We start from the raw sequence: 26,653 nt of genomic DNA, 5'->3' as shown, positions 1-26,653 counted from the left end.
ATTATGAACTTAGAAATTATAAAGAAACTACGGTTTCAATTCCCTTAAGCAAAGTTGACCTAAGATGGATTTGGCAGCTTTCATTTTATGTCTTGTTTGGTCATATAGCTCGTCAACTGTTTCGGTTGTTATACATCCTTGGCTTTCACATATTCGGCTTTGAGCGTTCCTGATGAACGTTTTTTTATCTACTCTAGGGGCGGTGTGAATCAAATGTGTTTCAGAGTTCATACAATCTGAGTTACTTTCTTCTTGAAATATTAATAATATAAAAAAATGAACGCATCTCTCCCATCGAACTGGAAAGACAGCATACAAAAGTTACGATTAAGTTTGTCTCATATCCTGACTTACATCTAGAAATTGACAACAAATGTCGGTTGAGAACCAAGCCTTATGACAAAAGAGATGATTTCAGCTTTCCAATTGTGAGCTTTCCATTTCTATGTAGCAACATTCCAGCCATTACCTGCATATGGGGTATATACCTCACAGTTGATACGATATTCCAGGGCTTGTATTTCCTATCATGATTTCCTTGATAGAGGGTTTCTGCTTACAAGGTCACAATTAAACCAAGATTTTCAAGTGAATGGACGCCATCTAGAGTTGGTTGACCGTTATGGGATATCTATTCCACAGATGACGACGGATATGTCCCAATAGACAACTTTCGAGTTCGTTGCATTTCCGTCAAAAACTTTGGTTTTAGTGAACATCATTCATGCGTTTAGGGGCATGGTCACTTCCTTCCCATGTTGAGCGAGTGGTTGAAAAAATATAATGCTGTATTGCACGAATTATTCGGCAAATTAAATTCTTATAATTGATAATCAGCATTGCATTCATTAGGGCGTTTTGATAAAGTACCTACGGAACAAACGTTATATCTAGTTTATCCTGCATAATGACGATCACGAAGGCGCTTTATTGACGAACTTTTCCGGTGAAGGACATAACTCGAAAGTGGTCTATTGTCGTAACCAAATTCCCGTCCTCTTTTTCCTCGAATGTGATCAAAAGAATTAGACTTATCACCAAGAATTATTACCAAATTGGTATTTACTTGAGCAACACGACGGATGCCACATGTGAAACAGGATCTGCTCACCCATCCTGAGCACTTGATATCACCCCCAGTTTTTTTGGCGGGGTTCGTGTTGCTTAGTCCATAGTTTTGTATGCTTTTCATAGACCATTGTTTGTCTTTGGGTCATTTTTCATTTTTGCCATGTCATTGTCAGTTCTTTTTCAACTGAAGGGTTTGAAGTATCATCCGCCTCTCTCGTAATAACATAAACGGTACAAAATTTACTGCAACAGGTGCGCATTTCGACAATTAATGTCTCTTTAGTGCTGAGGAACTGATCAAACCAAAAAGGATCTTATTTATTTTTTATTATTAAAAGGTTGGGTTTTTTTTGGGGTTTTTTTTTTGTTATTTGAAGTAGTTATTACAGGAACAAATATTGTTTGTACTGAAATTGGTATATGTCAATAATAGTCCGTTTACATATTCAAAGCATGAAAAAGGCAATGCAATGTCTTCATTGAATATATCTGGAAACTCGCACATCAGGTTCAAGGGCGGCTCCAAAATCAAAAAAGAAAACAGTGGCAACTTCTTCTCTTACAGGCTAACATAAAGGAAAAGAAAAGAAACAAATGTTACAAATGTTTTTGATCATGACATTTTTTTTTAATCACTTGACACAAAGGGTCAAATGAGCTTTTCTCATCACCTGGCGTCCGTCGACGTCCGTTTATATTTACAAATATCTTCTCCTTTGAAGCTAGTGGGTTAATTGGAACCAATCGACGTTGATTGACTCTTTATATTATTTATTGTTCCTAAATAACGATTTTTTTGGCATTTTATCAACATATTTACTAGTTACTGCCTCTTAATGACTCCCCCCCTTTTTTTTTTACATATTTGGCCAAAAGTATAGAAGAAAAACTGTAAACAGCAAAAATGATTAACAGGACAAGATAAATAAATTTGTCAAAAATCGTCGGTTGACTCCTCAAAGGAGTTATTGCCCTTTCAGGTAAATAGTAATAATGAAATAAAATAAAAACCAAATTGCCATAAAAATAATTATAATGTTAAAAATTTCCTTATAACGAGGCACGCGATAAGGTCAACAGACTATAGGAGTTCTGTATAAAATAGGTTTGAAATCTTACCATGAGGATAAATTCCTTACGTACCTTCAATTCATTTTCTACTGGACTGACAAGCCAATTTTCCGTATTAATCAGCAACTAGTCAAGGGAATATCAACAAAATCGATTGATATACAGCAAATATTAGCATTTTTGACTTTCAGTAACTATGCAAATTCAAGCAGTCCATATTCCGGTATATACATTAAATATGAATACATCGAGAAGACCGCGCATGCATGTACAAAAATCTAGACAATCTATTCATAAAATGCATTTACACACACACACAATATTTTCACTGAAATTTCCCATGACGATGGCGTACTCGAAAACTAACTTATTGAAAATAGGAAGATTTCGGGAAATTGTACATGCTAAGGATTATGTTGAACAGTCTGAAAACTGATGTACAGAAAGAGCTTTAGTTTTTGTATGTACTGGTATCTGGTTATTCAAGAATAACAAAAAAATTAATGAATGCATAACAAGATTAACATTTCTTAAATAGCAGTACAAGAAGCTTCAAATGCAATTGCCTCAATAAATATTGAAAACAAGAGAACATGCAGTTGCATGTGTACCATGTGTACTAAACAGCATAGTTTAACAGATAATTCTTTTTTTTTTATAAATCGGTTGTTGTTTCAAAATCACTTTTAATACCGACGTAATAAATCAAACAGTTGATTTTGTTACCTTTTTTTTAAGGATATAAGAACGGTGATTTTTCTGTTGTTTCCACTTCATCAGTTCACACTCTAAACCTCCAATATCTCTTCTTCTTCTTCCAAGTAAGGAACCGATTTCATACATGAATGCGTATGGTCCCCAGGGGCGGATCCAGGATTTTAGGTTAGGGTGGCGCAAACTTAAATTTTCGCCGAGCGGAGCGATGCGAAAAAAATTTTGAGGCAAAATTATCGAAATATTCCTCAAGAGTGTAGAGACAACCCATGCTTTGCAAATTTTAGGGAGGGCGCACGCCCGCCACGCCCCGCCTGAATCCGCCCCTGCTCCCGCGAAATCTGTACGCAGTGTCGGGCAACACAGCTAGTCTTCTCAAATTTATTTACATTTAAAACATTCTCCAATTTACAATTAAAACTATGTACAGGATGTGCTGCCTACTTCCTTTCAGAGTCTGCTTTCAAATCAGCTCTGAATCCCTCTATTGCGTCCGCAGAGGTGACTTTAAATGGAAGTTGATTCCAATCCCTGATGGTCTTTGGGTAGAATGACTGTCCATAGGTGTCCGTTTTTGTTCTTTCCTGATAAAAGCGGCCTATACCTCTGGTCCGGCTGTCGTTGGGGATTAGATATTGGTGTATGTCTATATCTATTAGCCCATTCTGGATCTTAAATAGCATACATATACTGTTGGGTTTCATTCGTTCTTACAGGCTTTCCCACTGTAGTTGTTTTACCATGTTTGTTACACAGCCAGGTGTTCGGTCTGTGTAGTTGGTTTTTTTTTAATACTTGTTCTAACGATTTGATCTTTTTTTGGCATGAAGGGTCCCAAACTGTGCAGGCATGTTCCACCGTAGGTCTTACCATGGCTGTATATGCTGCTGCTTTTACTGGTTAATTGCAATCTTTTAGGTTTCGTCGGATAAATCCCAATGTTTTATTTCCTTTGACTACAATGTTGTCGATGTGTCTATCCCAGGATAAGTTGTTACTGATGGTTACGCCGAGGTATTTGCTGGCATCAAAACATTGTCGAGCGTATGTCCGTGAAGTTTGTATTATGTATCTATTATACGTTTTTGTTCTTCTGTGATATCCTAATTACTAGTACTATGCATTTTTTGGCGTTGAAGCTCATTTGCCATTTATTCTCCCAATCTTCCAGTGATGTTAGGTCTTTTTGAAAAAGGTCACGGTCTGTCTGGTTGTTGATTGTTCTAAAGAGAAGGCTATCGTCCGCAAATAGTTTGGTTTCAGATGACGTTGACGTTTCTGGCATGTCATTCATGTAAGTCAGAAACAATAGAGGTTCAAGAACTGTGCCTTGGCCTTGGGGGTACACCGATAGTACGCGGGGACTTGATAGGAGACAGCTCCTTCTAATATTACGCTCTGCATTCTATTTTCGAGGAAAGAACGAATTCATTTGTTAGTTTTAGGGTTAATCTATTAATCACTTAATTTTGTGATATTGTTACAAGATGTGACAATTCACAAACAAACCTTATCAAACGAAACAATCAAAAAGATAACTGAAAAAGCGAAATTTCTACTTAGAAAAATACATAGATCCATTTCCGTCGGCAGTTGATTCGTATTTAGAAAAGTTTATTTAAAAATAGACACATGTCAAAATTAAGGACGTGCGGGTTTAGGTGGCACGGTAGTATTTCCTGGCCCATAAGGGATAATGATAGCCTTTTTAGAATTTTCACCACTTTCTAACACTGCTAAAAATTCTACATTCACAGTTAACTGAAGTACTTTCATTTTACTATTCAGAAATGAATTTGAATATGTATCATGACCGTTTACTTTTTTTGCTATCTTTAAGAACCTAAGGCCACTAGTGCTTTTAGGTCTTTTATCGTGCAGTGAATACAAAATTTAAAAAAATTATCAAAAATTCATTTTCATCTGTATGTAAAATTATTTCATATTTTTCTACACCTGATTCATCCCTAAGTTTGGGAAAGTATGTTCAGTTGATATTGTATTTTTTGTCCAATCATAATGTTCAGATACATTGACTTAAGTAGGGTACACAAAAGAGCAACCTAAATTCTGGAATGCAAATACTACCGTGCTACCTTAACCAAGACATTTCAAACTTGAAATCAGTCATGACACCTATGATGCATAGCCTTCTTACTATGTAACATATTACAATAAAGAATACTAGTCTGCACTTATTTCTTACCAAAAAAAAATGAAAGATTACACCCCTACCCCAGCTGGCAGATTTTCATTTTTTTATCATCTTACCATTTTTACTTAAGGAGTGAACAAAATCAAAATATATGATGTTTCAAATCAACACAGAAGTCAAACATGGTGATTCAGGAGGAATTATTGGATTGCCAACTCTATTTATAGTTAATCTGACTGAAAGAAACAGTTTAAGCACCAAATCATGAAAAATGATATTAAAAGTCCATTCCACATTTTACAGCATGCCTTACATTACTTTAAGCATTTCCAGATTATGAAGGCAACACAACAAGATTCTTTAGATGGCATTTAACTATCATTCTAAAATCTTTTTGACAATATATGTACTAGAATATATCTCTAAGTTGACTGTTTGTCTATTTCTCATGTATGCATTAAGTTAAATTATGTCCCCTTACATAATCATTTTACCTTTATTGTGCTTTTCATTGTCAGAAAATCAAAACAATTAATGACATTTGCATGGAAAATGAATAAACTATTTAATCTTGCTGATAAACAGTCATAATTACATTCTTTGTCAAAAAAAATGTCTTGTCAGTGTAAAGAAACCCCTATTGCTATCTCTATTTCAGTCAAATATGAGGGCTAAATGAATAAGTAAGGACCCCTTAACCACTTGCTGGTTCCAAAAAAGCTCATACTGGTGTCATGTTACCACAGAACTACAAATTAAACCTAAAGAAAACTAGTAAAGCTGTACTTGTGTGGAAAAAAATAAGAAATTATGCAATTTATTTATTTCGGTGAAAATAATAGGATGTACAGACAAATAAAATATGTCGCGTCTCAAATTCCAGTGGTTGCACATGTGTCAGACACTGCGAAAAGTTAAAGCGAGCATTTATAATTAAAAATGTATTGCAAGTTACATAAAAATAATGAAGTTCTACTTTCTAGGTAAATTTTTACTTTATTACCCACAGATCAGGCAAAATTTGCTGAATCAGCAATTTTCACTCCCAGGGGTGGAATTTAAGGGCTGTTTTTATCATAGTTGCCCTTAATCAACTTTTTATTGATAAACTTACAAATTGCATAGGTAAAAAAAAATCCTTCATTGATTTAGTGTAAACATGTATATCCCCTTAAGGTGGCACGGTAGTATTTCCTGGCCCATAAGGGATAATGATAGCCTTTTTAGAATTTTCACCACTTTCTAACACTGCTAAAAATTCTACATTCACAGTTAACTGAAGTACTTTCATTTTACTATTCAGAAATGAATTTGAATATGTATCATGACCGTTTACTTTTTTTGCTATCTTTAAGAACCTAAGGCCACTAGTGCTTTTAGGTCTTTTATCGTGCAGTGAATACAAAATTTAAAAAAATTCTCAAAAATTCATTTTCATCTGTATGTAAAATTATTTCATATTTTTCTACACCTGATTCATCCCTAAGTTTGGGAAAGTATGTTCAGTTGATATTGTATTTTTTGTCCAATCATAATGTTCAGATACATTGACTTAAGTAGGGTACACAAAAGAGCAACCTAAATTCTGGAATGCAAATACTACCGTGCTACCTTAACCAAGACATTTCAAACTTGAAATCAGTCATGACACCTATGATGCATAGCCTTCTTACTATGTAACATATTACAATAAAGAATACTAGTCTGCACTTATTTCTTACCAAAAAAAAATGAAAGATTACACCCCTACCCCAGCTGGCAGATTTTCATTTTTTTATCATCTTACCATTTTTACTTAAGGAGTGAACAAAATCAAAATATATGATGTTTCAAATCAACACAGAAGTCAAACATGGTGATTCAGGAGGAATTATTGGATTGCCAACTCTATTTATAGTTAATCTGACTGAAAGAAACAGTTTAAGCACCAAATCATGAAAAATGATATTAAAAGTCCATTCCACATTTTACAGCATGCCTTACATTACTTTAAGCATTTCCAGATTATGAAGGCAACACAACAAGATTCTTTAGATGGCATTTAACTATCATTCTAAAATCTTTTTGACAATATATGTACTAGAATATATCTCTAAGTTGACTGTTTGTCTATTTCTCATGTATGCATTAAGTTAAATTATGTCCCCTTACATAATCATTTTACCTTTATTGTGCTTTTCATTGTCAGAAAATCAAAACAATTAATGACATTTGCATGGAAAATGAATAAACTATTTAATCTTGCTGATAAACAGTCATAATTACATTCTTTGTCAAAAAAAATGTCTTGTCAGTGTAAAGAAACCCCTATTGCTATCTCTATTTCAGTCAAATATGAGGGCTAAATGAATAAGTAAGGACCCCTTAACCACTTGCTGGTTCCAAAAAAGCTCATACTGGTGTCATGTTACCACAGAACTACAAATTAAACCTAAAGAAAACTAGTAAAGCTGTACTTGTGTGGAAAAAAATAAGAAATTATGCAATTTATTTATTTCGGTGAAAATAATAGGATGTACAGACAAATAAAATATGTCGCGTCTCAAATTCCAGTGGTTGCACATGTGTCAGACACTGCGAAAAGTTAAAGCGAGCATTTATAATTAAAAATGTATTGCAAGTTACATAAAAATAATGAAGTTCTACTTTCTAGGTAAATTTTTACTTTATTACCCACAGATCAGGCAAAATTTGCTGAATCAGCAATTTTCACTCCCAGGGGTGGAATTTAAGGGCTGTTTTTATCATAGTTGCCCTTAATCAACTTTTTATTGATAAACTTACAAATTGCATAGGTAAAAAAAAATCCTTCATTGATTTAGTGTAAACATGTATATCCCCTTAACCAAGACATTTCAAACTTGAAATCAGTCATGACACCTATGATGCATAGCCTTCTTACTATGTAACATATTACAATAAAGAATACTAGTCTGCACTTATTTCTTACCAAAAAAAAATGAAAGATTACACCCCTACCCCAGCTGGCAGATTTTCATTTTTTTATCATCTTACCATTTTTACTTAAGGAGTGAACAAAATCAAAATATATGATGTTTCAAATCAACACAGAAGTCAAACATGGTGATTCAGGAGGAATTATTGGATTGCCAACTCTATTTATAGTTAATCTGACTGAAAGAAACAGTTTAAGCACCAAATCATGAAAAATGATATTAAAAGTCCATTCCACATTTTACAGCATGCCTTACATTACTTTAAGCATTTCCAGATTATGAAGGCAACACAACAAGATTCTTTAGATGGCATTTAACTATCATTCTAAAATCTTTTTGACAATATATGTACTAGAATATATCTCTAAGTTGACTGTTTGTCTATTTCTCATGTATGCATTAAGTTAAATTATGTCCCCTTACATAATCATTTTACCTTTATTGTGCTTTTCATTGTCAGAAAATCAAAACAATTAATGACATTTGCATGGAAAATGAATAAACTATTTAATCTTGCTGATAAACAGTCATAATTACATTCTTTGTCAAAAAAAATGTCTTGTCAGTGTAAAGAAACCCCTATTGCTATCTCTATTTCAGTCAAATATGAGGGCTAAATGAATAAGTAAGGACCCCTTAACCACTTGCTGGTTCCAAAAAAGCTCATACTGGTGTCATGTTACCACAGAACTACAAATTAAACCTAAAGAAAACTAGTAAAGCTGTACTTGTGTGGAAAAAAATAAGAAATTATGCAATTTATTTATTTCGGTGAAAATAATAGGATGTACAGACAAATAAAATATGTCGCGTCTCAAATTCCAGTGGTTGCACATGTGTCAGACACTGCGAAAAGTTAAAGCGAGCATTTATAATTAAAAATGTATTGCAAGTTACATAAAAATAATGAAGTTCTACTTTCTAGGTAAATTTTTACTTTATTACCCACAGATCAGGCAAAATTTGCTGAATCAGCAATTTTCACTCCCAGGGGTGGAATTTAAGGGCTGTTTTTATCATAGTTGCCCTTAATCAACTTTTTATTGATAAACTTACAAATTGCATAGGTAAAAAAAAATCCTTCATTGATTTAGTGTAAACATGTATATCCCCTTAAGGTGGCACGGTAGTATTTCCTGGCCCATAAGGGATAATGATAGCCTTTTTAGAATTTTCACCACTTTCTAACACTGCTAAAAATTCTACATTCACAGTTAACTGAAGTACTTTCATTTTACTATTCAGAAATGAATTTGAATATGTATCATGACCGTTTACTTTTTTTGCTATCTTTAAGAACCTAAGGCCACTAGTGCTTTTAGGTCTTTTATCGTGCAGTGAATACAAAATTTAAAAAAATTCTCAAAAATTCATTTTCATCTGTATGTAAAATTATTTCATATTTTTCTACACCTGATTCATCCCTAAGTTTGGGAAAGTATGTTCAGTTGATATTGTATTTTTTGTCCAATCATAATGTTCAGATACATTGACTTAAGTAGGGTACACAAAAGAGCAACCTAAATTCTGGAATGCAAATACTACCGTGCTACCTTAACCAAGACATTTCAAACTTGAAATCAGTCATGACACCTATGATGCATAGCCTTCTTACTATGTAACATATTACAATAAAGAATACTAGTCTGCACTTATTTCTTACCAAAAAAAAATGAAAGATTACACCCCTACCCCAGCTGGCAGATTTTCATTTTTTTATCATCTTACCATTTTTACTTAAGGAGTGAACAAAATCAAAATATATGATGTTTCAAATCAACACAGAAGTCAAACATGGTGATTCAGGAGGAATTATTGGATTGCCAACTCTATTTATAGTTAATCTGACTGAAAGAAACAGTTTAAGCACCAAATCATGAAAAATGATATTAAAAGTCCATTCCACATTTTACAGCATGCCTTACATTACTTTAAGCATTTCCAGATTATGAAGGCAACACAACAAGATTCTTTAGATGGCATTTAACTATCATTCTAAAATCTTTTTGACAATATATGTACTAGAATATATCTCTAAGTTGACTGTTTGTCTATTTCTCATGTATGCATTAAGTTAAATTATGTCCCCTTACATAATCATTTTACCTTTATTGTGCTTTTCATTGTCAGAAAATCAAAACAATTAATGACATTTGCATGGAAAATGAATAAACTATTTAATCTTGCTGATAAACAGTCATAATTACATTCTTTGTCAAAAAAAATGTCTTGTCAGTGTAAAGAAACCCCTATTGCTATCTCTATTTCAGTCAAATATGAGGGCTAAATGAATAAGTAAGGACCCCTTAACCACTTGCTGGTTCCAAAAAAGCTCATACTGGTGTCATGTTACCACAGAACTACAAATTAAACCTAAAGAAAACTAGTAAAGCTGTACTTGTGTGGAAAAAAATAAGAAATTATGCAATTTATTTATTTCGGTGAAAATAATAGGATGTACAGACAAATAAAATATGTCGCGTCTCAAATTCCAGTGGTTGCACATGTGTCAGACACTGCGAAAAGTTAAAGCGAGCATTTATAATTAAAAATGTATTGCAAGTTACATAAAAATAATGAAGTTCTACTTTCTAGGTAAATTTTTACTTTATTACCCACAGATCAGGCAAAATTTGCTGAATCAGCAATTTTCACTCCCAGGGGTGGAATTTAAGGGCTGTTTTTATCATAGTTGCCCTTAATCAACTTTTTATTGATAAACTTACAAATTGCATAGGTAAAAAAAAATCCTTCATTGATTTAGTGTAAACATGTATATCCCCTTAAGGTGGCACGGTAGTATTTCCTGGCCCATAAGGGATAATGATAGCCTTTTTAGAATTTTCACCACTTTCTAACACTGCTAAAAATTCTACATTCACAGTTAACTGAAGTACTTTCATTTTACTATTCAGAAATGAATTTGAATATGTATCATGACCGTTTACTTTTTTTGCTATCTTTAAGAACCTAAGGCCACTAGTGCTTTTAGGTCTTTTATCGTGCAGTGAATACAAAATTTAAAAAAATTCTCAAAAATTCATTTTCATCTGTATGTAAAATTATTTCATATTTTTCTACACCTGATTCATCCCTAAGTTTGGGAAAGTATGTTCAGTTGATATTGTATTTTTTGTCCAATCATAATGTTCAGATACATTGACTTAAGTAGGGTACACAAAAGAGCAACCTAAATTCTGGAATGCAAATACTACCGTGCTACCTTAACCAAGACATTTCAAACTTGAAATCAGTCATGACACCTATGATGCATAGCCTTCTTACTATGTAACATATTACAATAAAGAATACTAGTCTGCACTTATTTCTTACCAAAAAAAAATGAAAGATTACACCCCTACCCCAGCTGGCAGATTTTCATTTTTTTATCATCTTACCATTTTTACTTAAGGAGTGAACAAAATCAAAATATATGATGTTTCAAATCAACACAGAAGTCAAACATGGTGATTCAGGAGGAATTATTGGATTGCCAACTCTATTTATAGTTAATCTGACTGAAAGAAACAGTTTAAGCACCAAATCATGAAAAATGATATTAAAAGTCCATTCCACATTTTACAGCATGCCTTACATTACTTTAAGCATTTCCAGATTATGAAGGCAACACAACAAGATTCTTTAGATGGCATTTAACTATCATTCTAAAATCTTTTTGACAATATATGTACTAGAATATATCTCTAAGTTGACTGTTTGTCTATTTCTCATGTATGCATTAAGTTAAATTATGTCCCCTTACATAATCATTTTACCTTTATTGTGCTTTTCATTGTCAGAAAATCAAAACAATTAATGACATTTGCATGGAAAATGAATAAACTATTTAATCTTGCTGATAAACAGTCATAATTACATTCTTTGTCAAAAAAAATGTCTTGTCAGTGTAAAGAAACCCCTATTGCTATCTCTATTTCAGTCAAATATGAGGGCTAAATGAATAAGTAAGGACCCCTTAACCACTTGCTGGTTCCAAAAAAGCTCATACTGGTGTCATGTTACCACAGAACTACAAATTAAACCTAAAGAAAACTAGTAAAGCTGTACTTGTGTGGAAAAAAATAAGAAATTATGCAATTTATTTATTTCGGTGAAAATAATAGGATGTACAGACAAATAAAATATGTCGCGTCTCAAATTCCAGTGGTTGCACATGTGTCAGACACTGCGAAAAGTTAAAGCGAGCATTTATAATTAAAAATGTATTGCAAGTTACATAAAAATAATGAAGTTCTACTTTCTAGGTAAATTTTTACTTTATTACCCACAGATCAGGCAAAATTTGCTGAATCAGCAATTTTCACTCCCAGGGGTGGAATTTAAGGGCTGTTTTTATCATAGTTGCCCTTAATCAACTTTTTATTGATAAACTTACAAATTGCATAGGTAAAAAAAAATCCTTCATTGATTTAGTGTAAACATGTATATCCCCTTAAGGTGGCACGGTAGTATTTCCTGGCCCATAAGGGATAATGATAGCCTTTTTAGAATTTTCACCACTTTCTAACACTGCTAAAAATTCTACATTCACAGTTAACTGAAGTACTTTCATTTTACTATTCAGAAATGAATTTGAATATGTATCATGACCGTTTACTTTTTTTGCTATCTTTAAGAACCTAAGGCCACTAGTGCTTTTAGGTCTTTTATCGTGCAGTGAATACAAAATTTAAAAAAATTCTCAAAAATTCATTTTCATCTGTATGTAAAATTATTTCATATTTTTCTACACCTGATTCATCCCTAAGTTTGGGAAAGTATGTTCAGTTGATATTGTATTTTTTTTCCAATCATAATGTTCAGATACATTGACTTAAGTAGGGTACACAAAAGAGCAACCTAAATTCTGGAATGCAAATACTACCGTGCTACCTTAACCAAGACATTTCAAACTTGAAATCAGTCATGACACCTATGATGCATAGCCTTCTTACTATGTAACATATTACAATAAAGAATACTAGTCTGCACTTATTTCTTACCAAAAAAAAATGAAAGATTACACCCCTACCCCAGCTGGCAGATTTTCATTTTTTTATCATCTTACCATTTTTACTTAAGGAGTGAACAAAATCAAAATATATGATGTTTCAAATCAACACAGAAGTCAAACATGGTGATTCAGGAGGAATTATTGGATTGCCAACTCTATTTATAGTTAATCTGACTGAAAGAAACAGTTTAAGCACCAAATCATGAAAAATGATATTAAAAGTCCATTCCACATTTTACAGCATGCCTTACATTACTTTAAGCATTTCCAGATTATGAAGGCAACACAACAAGATTCTTTAGATGGCATTTAACTATCATTCTAAAATCTTTTTGACAATATATGTACTAGAATATATCTCTAAGTTGACTGTTTGTCTATTTCTCATGTATGCATTAAGTTAAATTATGTCCCCTTACATAATCATTTTACCTTTATTGTGCTTTTCATTGTCAGAAAATCAAAACAATTAATGACATTTGCATGGAAAATGAATAAACTATTTAATCTTGCTGATAAACAGTCATAATTACATTCTTTGTCAAAAAAAATGTCTTGTCAGTGTAAAGAAACCCCTATTGCTATCTCTATTTCAGTCAAATATGAGGGCTAAATGAATAAGTAAGGACCCCTTAACCACTTGCTGGTTCCAAAAAAGCTCATACTGGTGTCATGTTACCACAGAACTACAAATTAAACCTAAAGAAAACTAGTAAAGCTGTACTTGTGTGGAAAAAAATAAGAAATTATGCAATTTATTTATTTCGGTGAAAATAATAGGATGTACAGACAAATAAAATATGTCGCGTCTCAAATTCCAGTGGTTGCACATGTGTCAGACACTGCGAAAAGTTAAAGCGAGCATTTATAATTAAAAATGTATTGCAAGTTACATAAAAATAATGAAGTTCTACTTTCTAGGTAAATTTTTACTTTATTACCCACAGATCAGGCAAAATTTGCTGAATCAGCAATTTTCACTCCCAGGGGTGGAATTTAAGGGCTGTTTTTATCATAGTTGCCCTTAATCAACTTTTTATTGATAAACTTACAAATTGCATAGGTAAAAAAAAATCCTTCATTGATTTAGTGTAAACATGTATATCCCCTTAAGGTGGCACGGTAGTATTTCCTGGCCCATAAGGGATAATGATAGCCTTTTTAGAATTTTCACCACTTTCTAACACTGCTAAAAATTCTACATTCACAGTTAACTGAAGTACTTTCATTTTACTATTCAGAAATGAATTTGAATATGTATCATGACCGTTTACTTTTTTTGCTATCTTTAAGAACCTAAGGCCACTAGTGCTTTTAGGTCTTTTATCGTGCAGTGAATACAAAATTTAAAAAAATTCTCAAAAATTCATTTTCATCTGTATGTAAAATTATTTCATATTTTTCTACACCTGATTCATCCCTAAGTTTGGGAAAGTATGTTCAGTTGATATTGTATTTTTTGTCCAATCATAATGTTCAGATACATTGACTTAAGTAGGGTACACAAAAGAGCAACCTAAATTCTGGAATGCAAATACTACCGTGCTACCTTAACCAAGACATTTCAAACTTGAAATCAGTCATGACACCTATGATGCATAGCCTTCTTACTATGTAACATATTACAATAAAGAATACTAGTCTGCACTTATTTCTTACCAAAAAAAAATGAAAGATTACACCCCTACCCCAGCTGGCAGATTTTCATTTTTTTATCATCTTACCATTTTTACTTAAGGAGTGAACAAAATCAAAATATATGATGTTTCAAATCAACACAGAAGTCAAACATGGTGATTCAGGAGGAATTATTGGATTGCCAACTCTATTTATAGTTAATCTGACTGAAAGAAACAGTTTAAGCACCAAATCATGAAAAATGATATTAAAAGTCCATTCCACATTTTACAGCATGCCTTACATTACTTTAAGCATTTCCAGATTATGAAGGCAACACAACAAGATTCTTTAGATGGCATTTAACTATCATTCTAAAATCTTTTTGACAATATATGTACTAGAATATATCTCTAAGTTGACTGTTTGTCTATTTCTCATGTATGCATTAAGTTAAATTATGTCCCCTTACATAATCATTTTACCTTTATTGTGCTTTTCATTGTCAGAAAATCAAAACAATTAATGACATTTGCATGGAAAATGAATAAACTATTTAATCTTGCTGATAAACAGTCATAATTACATTCTTTGTCAAAAAAAATGTCTTGTCAGTGTAAAGAAACCCCTATTGCTATCTCTATTTCAGTCAAATATGAGGGCTAAATGAATAAGTAAGGACCCCTTAACCACTTGCTGGTTCCAAAAAAGCTCATACTGGTGTCATGTTACCACAGAACTACAAATTAAACCTAAAGAAAACTAGTAAAGCTGTACTTGTGTGGAAAAAAATAAGAAATTATGCAATTTATTTATTTCGGTGAAAATAATAGGATGTACAGACAAATAAAATATGTCGCGTCTCAAATTCCAGTGGTTGCACATGTGTCAGACACTGCGAAAAGTTAAAGCGAGCATTTATAATTAAAAATGTATTGCAAGTTACATAAAAATAATGAAGTTCTACTTTCTAGGTAAATTTTTACTTTATTACCCACAGATCAGGCAAAATTTGCTGAATCAGCAATTTTCACTCCCAGGGGTGGAATTTAAGGGCTGTTTTTATCATAGTTGCCCTTAATCAACTTTTTATTGATAAACTTACAAATTGCATAGGTAAAAAAAAATCCTTCATTGATTTAGTGTAAACATGTATATCCCCTTAAGGTGGCACGGTAGTATTTCCTGGCCCATAAGGGATAATGATAGCCTTTTTAGAATTTTCACCACTTTCTAACACTGCTAAAAATTCTACATTCACAGTTAACTGAAGTACTTTCATTTTACTATTCAGAAATGAATTTGAATATGTATCATGACCGTTTACTTTTTTTGCTATCTTTAAGAACCTAAGGCCACTAGTGCTTTTAGGTCTTTTATCGTGCAGTGAATACAAAATTTAAAAAAATTCTCAAAAATTCATTTTCATCTGTATGTAAAATTATTTCATATTTTTCTACACCTGATTCATCCCTAAGTTTGGGAAAGTATGTTCAGTTGATATTGTATTTTTTGTCCAATCATAATGTTCAGATACATTGACTTAAGTAGGGTACACAAAAGAGCAACCTAAATTCTGGAATGCAAATACTACCGTGCTACCTTAACCAAGACATTTCAAACTTGAAATCAGTCATGACACCTATGATGCATAGCCTTCTTACTATGTAACATATTACAATAAAGAATACTAGTCTGCACTTATTTCTTACCAAAAAAAAATGAAAGATTACACCCCTACCCCAGCTGGCAGATTTTCATTTTTTTATCATCTTACCATTTTTACTTAAGGAGTGAACAAAATCAAAATATATGATGTTTCAAATCAACACAGAAGTCAAACATGGTGATTCAGGAGGAATTATTGGATTGCCAACTCTATTTATAGTTAATCTGACTGAAAGAAACAGTTTAAGCACCAAATCATGAAAAATGATATTAAAAGTCCATTCCACATTTTACAGCATGCCTTACATTACTTTAAGCATTTCCAGATTATGAAGGCAACACAACAAGATTCTTTAGATGGCATTTAACTATCATTCTAAAATCTTTTTGACAATATATGTACTAGAATATATCTCTAAGTTGACTGTTTGTCTATTTCTCATGTATGCATTAAGTTAAATTATGTCCCCTTACATAATCATTTTACCTTTATTGTGCTTTTCATTGTCAGAAAATCAAAACAATTAATGACATTTGCATGGAAAATGAATAAACTATTTAATCTTGCTGATAAACAGTCATAATTACATTCTTTGTCAAAAAAAATGTCTTGTCAGTGTAAAGAAACCCCTATTGCTATCTCTATTTCAGTCAAATATGAGGGCTAAATGAATAAGTAAGGACCCCTTAACCACTTGCTGGTTCCAAAAAAGCTCATACTGGTGTCATGTTACCACAGAACTACAAATTAAACCTAAAGAAAACTAGTAAAGCTGTACTTGTGTGGAAAAAAATAAGAAATTATGCAATTTATTTATTTCGGTGAAAATAATAGGATGTACAGACAAATAAAATATGTCGCGTCTCAAATTCCAGTGGTTGCACATGTGTCAGACACTGCGAAAAGTTAAAGCGAGCATTTATAATTAAAAATGTATTGCAAGTTACATAAAAATAATGAAGTTCTACTTTCTAGGTAAATTTTTACTTTATTACCCACAGATCAGGCAAAATTTGCTGAATCAGCAATTTTCACTCCCAGGGGTGGAATTTAAGGGCTGTTTTTATCATAGTTGCCCTTAATCAACTTTTTATTGATAAACTTACAAATTGCATAGGTAAAAAAAAATCCTTCATTGATTTAGTGTAAACATGTATATCCCCTTAAGGTGGCACGGTAGTATTTCCTGGCCCATAAGGGATAATGATAGCCTTTTTAGAATTTTCACCACTTTCTAACACTGCTAAAAATTCTACATTCACAGTTAACTGAAGTACTTTCATTTTACTATTCAGAAATGAATTTGAATATGTATCATGACCGTTTACTTTTTTTGCTATCTTTAAGAACCTAAGGCCACTAGTGCTTTTAGGTCTTTTATCGTGCAGTGAATACAAAATTTAAAAAAATTCTCAAAAATTCATTTTCATCTGTATGTAAAATTATTTCATATTTTTCTACACCTGATTCATCCCTAAGTTTGGGAAAGTATGTTCAGTTGATATTGTATTTTTTGTCCAATCATAATGTTCAGATACATTGACTTAAGTAGGGTACACAAAAGAGCAACCTAAATTCTGGAATGCAAATACTACCGTGCTACCTTAACCAAGACATTTCAAACTTGAAATCAGTCATGACACCTATGATGCATAGCCTTCTTACTATGTAACATATTACAATAAAGAATACTAGTCTGCACTTATTTCTTACCAAAAAAAAATGAAAGATTACACCCCTACCCCAGCTGGCAGATTTTCATTTTTTTATCATCTTACCATTTTTACTTAAGGAGTGAACAAAATCAAAATATATGATGTTTCAAATCAACACAGAAGTCAAACATGGTGATTCAGGAGGAATTATTGGATTGCCAACTCTATTTATAGTTAATCTGACTGAAAGAAACAGTTTAAGCACCAAATCATGAAAAATGATATTAAAAGTCCATTCCACATTTTACAGCATGCCTTACATTACTTTAAGCATTTCCAGATTATGAAGGCAACACAACAAGATTCTTTAGATGGCATTTAACTATCATTCTAAAATCTTTTTGACAATATATGTACTAGAATATATCTCTAAGTTGACTGTTTGTCTATTTCTCATGTATGCATTAAGTTAAATTATGTCCCCTTACATAATCATTTTACCTTTATTGTGCTTTTCATTGTCAGAAAATCAAAACAATTAATGACATTTGCATGGAAAATGAATAAACTATTTAATCTTGCTGATAAACAGTCATAATTACATTCTTTGTCAAAAAAAATGTCTTGTCAGTGTAAAGAAACCCCTATTGCTATCTCTATTTCAGTCAAATATGAGGGCTAAATGAATAAGTAAGGACCCCTTAACCACTTGCTGGTTCCAAAAAAGCTCATACTGGTGTCATGTTACCACAGAACTACAAATTAAACCTAAAGAAAACTAGTAAAGCTGTACTTGTGTGGAAAAAAATAAGAAATTATGCAATTTATTTATTTCGGTGAAAATAATAGGATGTACAGACAAATAAAATATGTCGCGTCTCAAATTCCAGTGGTTGCACATGTGTCAGACACTGCGAAAAGTTAAAGCGAGCATTTATAATTAAAAATGTATTGCAAGTTACATAAAAATAATGAAGTTCTACTTTCTAGGTAAATTTTTACTTTATTACCCACAGATCAGGCAAAATTTGCTGAATCAGCAATTTTCACTCCCAGGGGTGGAATTTAAGGGCTGTTTTTATCATAGTTGCCCTTAATCAACTTTTTATTGATAAACTTACAAATTGCATAGGTAAAAAAAAATCCTTCATTGATTTAGTGTAAACATGTATATCCCCTTAAGGTGGCACGGTAGTATTTCCTGGCCCATAAGGGATAATGATAGCCTTTTTAGAATTTTCACCACTTTCTAACACTGCTAAAAATTCTACATTCACAGTTAACTGAAGTACTTTCATTTTACTATTCAGAAATGAATTTGAATATGTATCATGACCGTTTACTTTTTTTGCTATCTTTAAGAACCTAAGGCCACTAGTGCTTTTAGGTCTTTTATCGTGCAGTGAATACAAAATTTAAAAAAATTCTCAAAAATTCATTTTCATCTGTATGTAAAATTATTTCATATTTTTCTACACCTGATTCATCCCTAAGTTTGGGAAAGTATGTTCAGTTGATATTGTATTTTTTGTCCAATCATAATGTTCAGATACATTGACTTAAGTAGGGTACACAAAAGAGCAACCTAAATTCTGGAATGCAAATACTACCGTGCTACCTTAACCAAGACATTTCAAACTTGAAATCAGTCATGACACCTATGATGCATAGCCTTCTTACTATGTAACATATTACAATAAAGAATACTAGTCTGCACTTATTTCTTACCAAAAAAAAATGAAAGATTACACCCCTACCCCAGCTGGCAGATTTTCATTTTTTTATCATCTTACCATTTTTACTTAAGGAGTGAACAAAATCAAAATATATGATGTTTCAAATCAACACAGAAGTCAAACATGGTGATTCAGGAGGAATTATTGGATTGCCAACTCTATTTATAGTTAATCTGACTGAAAGAAACAGTTTAAGCACCAAATCATGAAAAATGATATTAAAAGTCCATTCCACATTTTACAGCATGCCTTACATTACTTTAAGCATTTCCAGATTATGAAGGCAACACAACAAGATTCTTTAGATGGCATTTAACTATCATTCTAAAATCTTTTTGACAATATATGTACTAGAATATATCTCTAAGTTGACTGTTTGTCTATTTCTCATGTATGCATTAAGTTAAATTATGTCCCCTTACATAATCATTTTACCTTTATTGTGCTTTTCATTGTCAGAAAATCAAAACAATTAATGACATTTGCATGGAAAATGAATAAACTATTTAATCTTGCTGATAAACAGTCATAATTACATTCTTTGTCAAAAAAAATGTCTTGTCAGTGTAAAGAAACCCCTATTGCTATCTCTATTTCAGTCAAATATGAGGGCTAAATGAATAAGTAAGGACCCCTTAACCACTTGCTGGTTCCAAAAAAGCTCATACTGGTGTCATGTTACCACAGAACTACAAATTAAACCTAAAGAAAACTAGTAAAGCTGTACTTGTGTGGAAAAAAATAAGAAATTATGCAATTTATTTATTTCGGTGAAAATAATAGGATGTACAGACAAATAAAATATGTCGCGTCTCAAATTCCAGTGGTTGCACATGTGTCAGACACTGCGAAAAGTTAAAGCGAGCATTTATAATTAAAAATGTATTGCAAGTTACATAAAAATAATGAAGTTCTACTTTCTAGGTAAATTTTTACTTTATTACCCACAGATCAGGCAAAATTTGCTGAATCAGCAATTTTCACTCCCAGGGGTGGAATTTAAGGGCTGTTTTTATCATAGTTGCCCTTAATCAACTTTTTATTGATAAACTTACAAATTGCATAGGTAAAAAAAAATCCTTCATTGATTTAGTGTAAACATGTATATCCCCTTAAGGTGGCACGGTAGTATTTCCTGGCCCATAAGGGATAATGATAGCCTTTTTAGAATTTTCACCACTTTCTAACACTGCTAAAAATTCTACATTCACAGTTAACTGAAGTACTTTCATTTTACTATTCAGAAATGAATTTGAATATGTATCATGACCGTTTACTTTTTTTGCTATCTTTAAGAACCTAAGGCCACTAGTGCTTTTAGGTCTTTTATCGTGCAGTGAATACAAAATTTAAAAAAATTCTCAAAAATTCATTTTCATCTGTATGTAAAATTATTTCATATTTTTCTACACCTGATTCATCCCTAAGTTTGGGAAAGTATGTTCAGTTGATATTGTATTTTTTGTCCAATCATAATGTTCAGATACATTGACTTAAGTAGGGTACACAAAAGAGCAACCTAAATTCTGGAATGCAAATACTACCGTGCTACCTTAACCAAGACATTTCAAACTTGAAATCAGTCATGACACCTATGATGCATAGCCTTCTTACTATGTAACATATTACAATAAAGAATACTAGTCTGCACTTATTTCTTACCAAAAAAAAATGAAAGATTACACCCCTACCCCAGCTGGCAGATTTTCATTTTTTTATCATCTTACCATTTTTACTTAAGGAGTGAACAAAATCAAAATATATGATGTTTCAAATCAACACAGAAGTCAAACATGGTGATTCAGGAGGAATTATTGGATTGCCAACTCTATTTATAGTTAATCTGACTGAAAGAAACAGTTTAAGCACCAAATCATGAAAAATGATATTAAAAGTCCATTCCACATTTTACAGCATGCCTTACATTACTTTAAGCATTTCCAGATTATGAAGGCAACACAACAAGATTCTTTAGATGGCATTTAACTATCATTCTAAAATCTTTTTGACAATATATGTACTAGAATATATCTCTAAGTTGACTGTTTGTCTATTTCTCATGTATGCATTAAGTTAAATTATGTCCCCTTACATAATCATTTTACCTTTATTGTGCTTTTCATTGTCAGAAAATCAAAACAATTAATGACATTTGCATGGAAAATGAATAAACTATTTAATCTTGCTGATAAACAGTCATAATTACATTCTTTGTCAAAAAAAATGTCTTGTCAGTGTAAAGAAACCCCTATTGCTATCTCTATTTCAGTCAAATATGAGGGCTAAATGAATAAGTAAGGACCCCTTAACCACTTGCTGGTTCCAAAAAAGCTCATACTGGTGTCATGTTACCACAGAACTACAAATTAAACCTAAAGAAAACTAGTAAAGCTGTACTTGTGTGGAAAAAAATAAGAAATTATGCAATTTATTTATTTCGGTGAAAATAATAGGATGTACAGACAAATAAAATATGTCGCGTCTCAAATTCCAGTGGTTGCACATGTGTCAGACACTGCGAAAAGTTAAAGCGAGCATTTATAATTAAAAATGTATTGCAAGTTACATAAAAATAATGAAGTTCTACTTTCTAGGTAAATTTTTACTTTATTACCCACAGATCAGGCAAAATTTGCTGAATCAGCAATTTTCACTCCCAGGGGTGGAATTTAAGGGCTGTTTTTATCATAGTTGCCCTTAATCAACTTTTTATTGATAAACTTACAAATTGCATAGGTAAAAAAAAATCCTTCATTGATTTAGTGTAAACATGTATATCCCCTTAAGGTGGCACGGTAGTATTTCCTGGCCCATAAGGGATAATGATAGCCTTTTTAGAATTTTCACCACTTTCTAACACTGCTAAAAATTCTACATTCACAGTTAACTGAAGTACTTTCATTTTACTATTCAGAAATGAATTTGAATATGTATCATGACCGTTTACTTTTTTTGCTATCTTTAAGAACCTAAGGCCACTAGTGCTTTTAGGTCTTTTATCGTGCAGTGAATACAAAATTTAAAAAAATTCTCAAAAATTCATTTTCATCTGTATGTAAAATTATTTCATATTTTTCTACACCTGATTCATCCCTAAGTTTGGGAAAGTATGTTCAGTTGATATTGTATTTTTTGTCCAATCATAATGTTCAGATACATTGACTTAAGTAGGGTACACAAAAGAGCAACCTAAATTCTGGAATGCAAATACTACCGTGCTACCTTAACCAAGACATTTCAAACTTGAAATCAGTCATGACACCTATGATGCATAGCCTTCTTACTATGTAACATATTACAATAAAGAATACTAGTCTGCACTTATTTCTTACCAAAAAAAAATGAAAGATTACACCCCTACCCCAGCTGGCAGATTTTCATTTTTTTATCATCTTACCATTTTTACTTAAGGAGTGAACAAAATCAAAATATATGATGTTTCAAATCAACACAGAAGTCAAACATGGTGATTCAGGAGGAATTATTGGATTGCCAACTCTATTTATAGTTAATCTGACTGAAAGAAACAGTTTAAGCACCAAATCATGAAAAATGATATTAAAAGTCCATTCCACATTTTACAGCATGCCTTACATTACTTTAAGCATTTCCAGATTATGAAGGCAACACAACAAGATTCTTTAGATGGCATTTAACTATCATTCTAAAATCTTTTTGACAATATATGTACTAGAATATATCTCTAAGTTGACTGTTTGTCTATTTCTCATGTATGCATTAAGTTAAATTATGTCCCCTTACATAATCATTTTACCTTTATTGTGCTTTTCATTGTCAGAAAATCAAAACAATTAATGACATTTGCATGGAAAATGAATAAACTATTTAATCTTGCTGATAAACAGTCATAATTACATTCTTTGTCAAAAAAAATGTCTTGTCAGTGTAAAGAAACCCCTATTGCTATCTCTATTTCAGTCAAATATGAGGGCTAAATGAATAAGTAAGGACCCCTTAACCACTTGCTGGTTCCAAAAAAGCTCATACTGGTGTCATGTTACCACAGAACTACAAATTAAACCTAAAGAAAACTAGTAAAGCTGTACTTGTGTGGAAAAAAATAAGAAATTATGCAATTTATTTATTTCGGTGAAAATAATAGGATGTACAGACAAATAAAATATGTCGCGTCTCAAATTCCAGTGGTTGCACATGTGTCAGACACTGCGAAAAGTTAAAGCGAGCATTTATAATTAAAAATGTATTGCAAGTTACATAAAAATAATGAAGTTCTACTTTCTAGGTAAATTTTTACTTTATTACCCACAGATCAGGCAAAATTTGCTGAATCAGCAATTTTCACTCCCAGGGGTGGAATTTAAGGGCTGTTTTTATCATAGTTGCCCTTAATCAACTTTTTATTGATAAACTTACAAATTGCATAGGTAAAAAAAAATCCTTCATTGATTTAGTGTAAACATGTATATCCCCTTAAGGTGGCACGGTAGTATTTCCTGGCCCATAAGGGATAATGATAGCCTTTTTAGAATTTTCACCACTTTCTAACACTGCTAAAAATTCTACATTCACAGTTAACTGAAGTACTTTCATTTTACTATTCAGAAATGAATTTGAATATGTATCATGACCGTTTACTTTTTTTGCTATCTTTAAGAACCTAAGGCCACTAGTGCTTTTAGGTCTTTTATCGTGCAGTGAATACAAAATTTAAAAAAATTCTCAAAAATTCATTTTCATCTGTATGTAAAATTATTTCATATTTTTCTACACCTGATTCATCCCTAAGTTTGGGAAAGTATGTTCAGTTGATATTGTATTTTTTGTCCAATCATAATGTTCAGATACATTGACTTAAGTAGGGTACACAAAAGAGCAACCTAAATTCTGGAATGCAAATACTACCGTGCTACCTTAACCAAGACATTTCAAACTTGAAATCAGTCATGACACCTATGATGCATAGCCTTCTTACTATGTAACATATTACAATAAAGAATACTAGTCTGCACTTATTTCTTACCAAAAAAAAATGAAAGATTACACCCCTACCCCAGCTGGCAGATTTTCATTTTTTTATCATCTTACCATTTTTACTTAAGGAGTGAACAAAATCAAAATATATGATGTTTCAAATCAACACAGAAGTCAAACATGGTGATTCAGGAGGAATTATTGGATTGCCAACTCTATTTATAGTTAATCTGACTGAAAGAAACAGTTTAAGCACCAAATCATGAAAAATGATATTAAAAGTCCATTCCACATTTTACAGCATGCCTTACATTACTTTAAGCATTTCCAGATTATGAAGGCAACACAACAAGATTCTTTAGATGGCATTTAACTATCATTCTAAAATCTTTTTGACAATATATGTACTAGAATATATCTCTAAGTTGACTGTTTGTCTATTTCTCATGTATGCATTAAGTTAAATTATGTCCCCTTACATAATCATTTTACCTTTATTGTGCTTTTCATTGTCAGAAAATCAAAACAATTAATGACATTTGCATGGAAAATGAATAAACTATTTAATCTTGCTGATAAACAGTCATAATTACATTCTTTGTCAAAAAAAATGTCTTGTCAGTGTAAAGAAACCCCTATTGCTATCTCTATTTCAGTCAAATATGAGGGCTAAATGAATAAGTAAGGACCCCTTAACCACTTGCTGGTTCCAAAAAAGCTCATACTGGTGTCATGTTACCACAGAACTACAAATTAAACCTAAAGAAAACTAGTAAAGCTGTACTTGTGTGGAAAAAAATAAGAAATTATGCAATTTATTTATTTCGGTGAAAATAATAGGATGTACAGACAAATAAAATATGTCGCGTCTCAAATTCCAGTGGTTGCACATGTGTCAGACACTGCGAAAAGTTAAAGCGAGCATTTATAATTAAAAATGTATTGCAAGTTACATAAAAATAATGAAGTTCTACTTTCTAGGTAAATTTTTACTTTATTACCCACAGATCAGGCAAAATTTGCTGAATCAGCAATTTTCACTCCCAGGGGTGGAATTTAAGGGCTGTTTTTATCATAGTTGCCCTTAATCAACTTTTTATTGATAAACTTACAAATTGCATAGGTAAAAAAAAATCCTTCATTGATTTAGTGTAAACATGTATATCCCCTTAAGGTGGCACGGTAGTATTTCCTGGCCCATAAGGGATAATGATAGCCTTTTTAGAATTTTCACCACTTTCTAACACTGCTAAAAATTCTACATTCACAGTTAACTGAAGTACTTTCATTTTACTATTCAGAAATGAATTTGAATATGTATCATGACCGTTTACTTTTTTTGCTATCTTTAAGAACCTAAGGCCACTAGTGCTTTTAGGTCTTTTATCGTGCAGTGAATACAAAATTTAAAAAAATTCTCAAAAATTCATTTTCATCTGTATGTAAAATTATTTCATATTTTTCTACACCTGATTCATCCCTAAGTTTGGGAAAGTATGTTCAGTTGATATTGTATTTTTTGTCCAATCATAATGTTCAGATACATTGACTTAAGTAGGGTACACAAAAGAGCAACCTAAATTCTGGAATGCAAATACTACCGTGCTACCTTAACCAAGACATTTCAAACTTGAAATCAGTCATGACACCTATGATGCATAGCCTTCTTACTATGTAACATATTACAATAAAGAATACTAGTCTGCACTTATTTCTTACCAAAAAAAAATGAAAGATTACACCCCTACCCCAGCTGGCAGATTTTCATTTTTTTATCATCTTACCATTTTTACTTAAGGAGTGAACAAAATCAAAATATATGATGTTTCAAATCAACACAGAAGTCAAACATGGTGATTCAGGAGGAATTATTGGATTGCCAACTCTATTTATAGTTAATCTGACTGAAAGAAACAGTTTAAGCACCAAATCATGAAAAATGATATTAAAAGTCCATTCCACATTTTACAGCATGCCTTACATTACTTTAAGCATTTCCAGATTATGAAGGCAACACAACAAGATTCTTTAGATGGCATTT

At 32.0% G+C, this 26,653-nt stretch overlaps 1 protein-coding gene across 3 annotated transcripts in view; it reads left to right on the top strand.

The window, feature by feature from the left end:
* Positions 1-4,472: 4,472 nt before the first annotated feature.
* LOC127701572 (dehydrogenase/reductase SDR family member 1-like) overlaps positions 4,473-26,653 on the top strand; it is a 106,990-nt gene continuing 84,809 nt past the window's right edge. For 2 of the 3 annotated variants that reach the window (XM_052205527.1, XM_052205526.1), the window contains exon 1: positions 4,482-4,516. The gene's annotated coding sequence lies outside the window, so the exon portion shown is untranslated. Of the gene's footprint in view, positions 4,517-26,653 lie in introns of all 3 variants that reach the window. The other variant, XM_052205524.1, reaches the window with a different exon arrangement.

Source organism: Mytilus californianus, unplaced genomic scaffold (assembly GCF_021869535.1).
Source record: "Mytilus californianus isolate M0D057914Y unplaced genomic scaffold, xbMytCali1.0.p SCAF_5, whole genome shotgun sequence".
NCBI classification, from domain to species: domain Eukaryota; kingdom Metazoa; phylum Mollusca; class Bivalvia; order Mytilida; family Mytilidae; genus Mytilus; species Mytilus californianus.
Note: the sequence above shows the minus strand (reverse complement) of the source record. Positions and strands in the feature narration are given on the sequence as shown.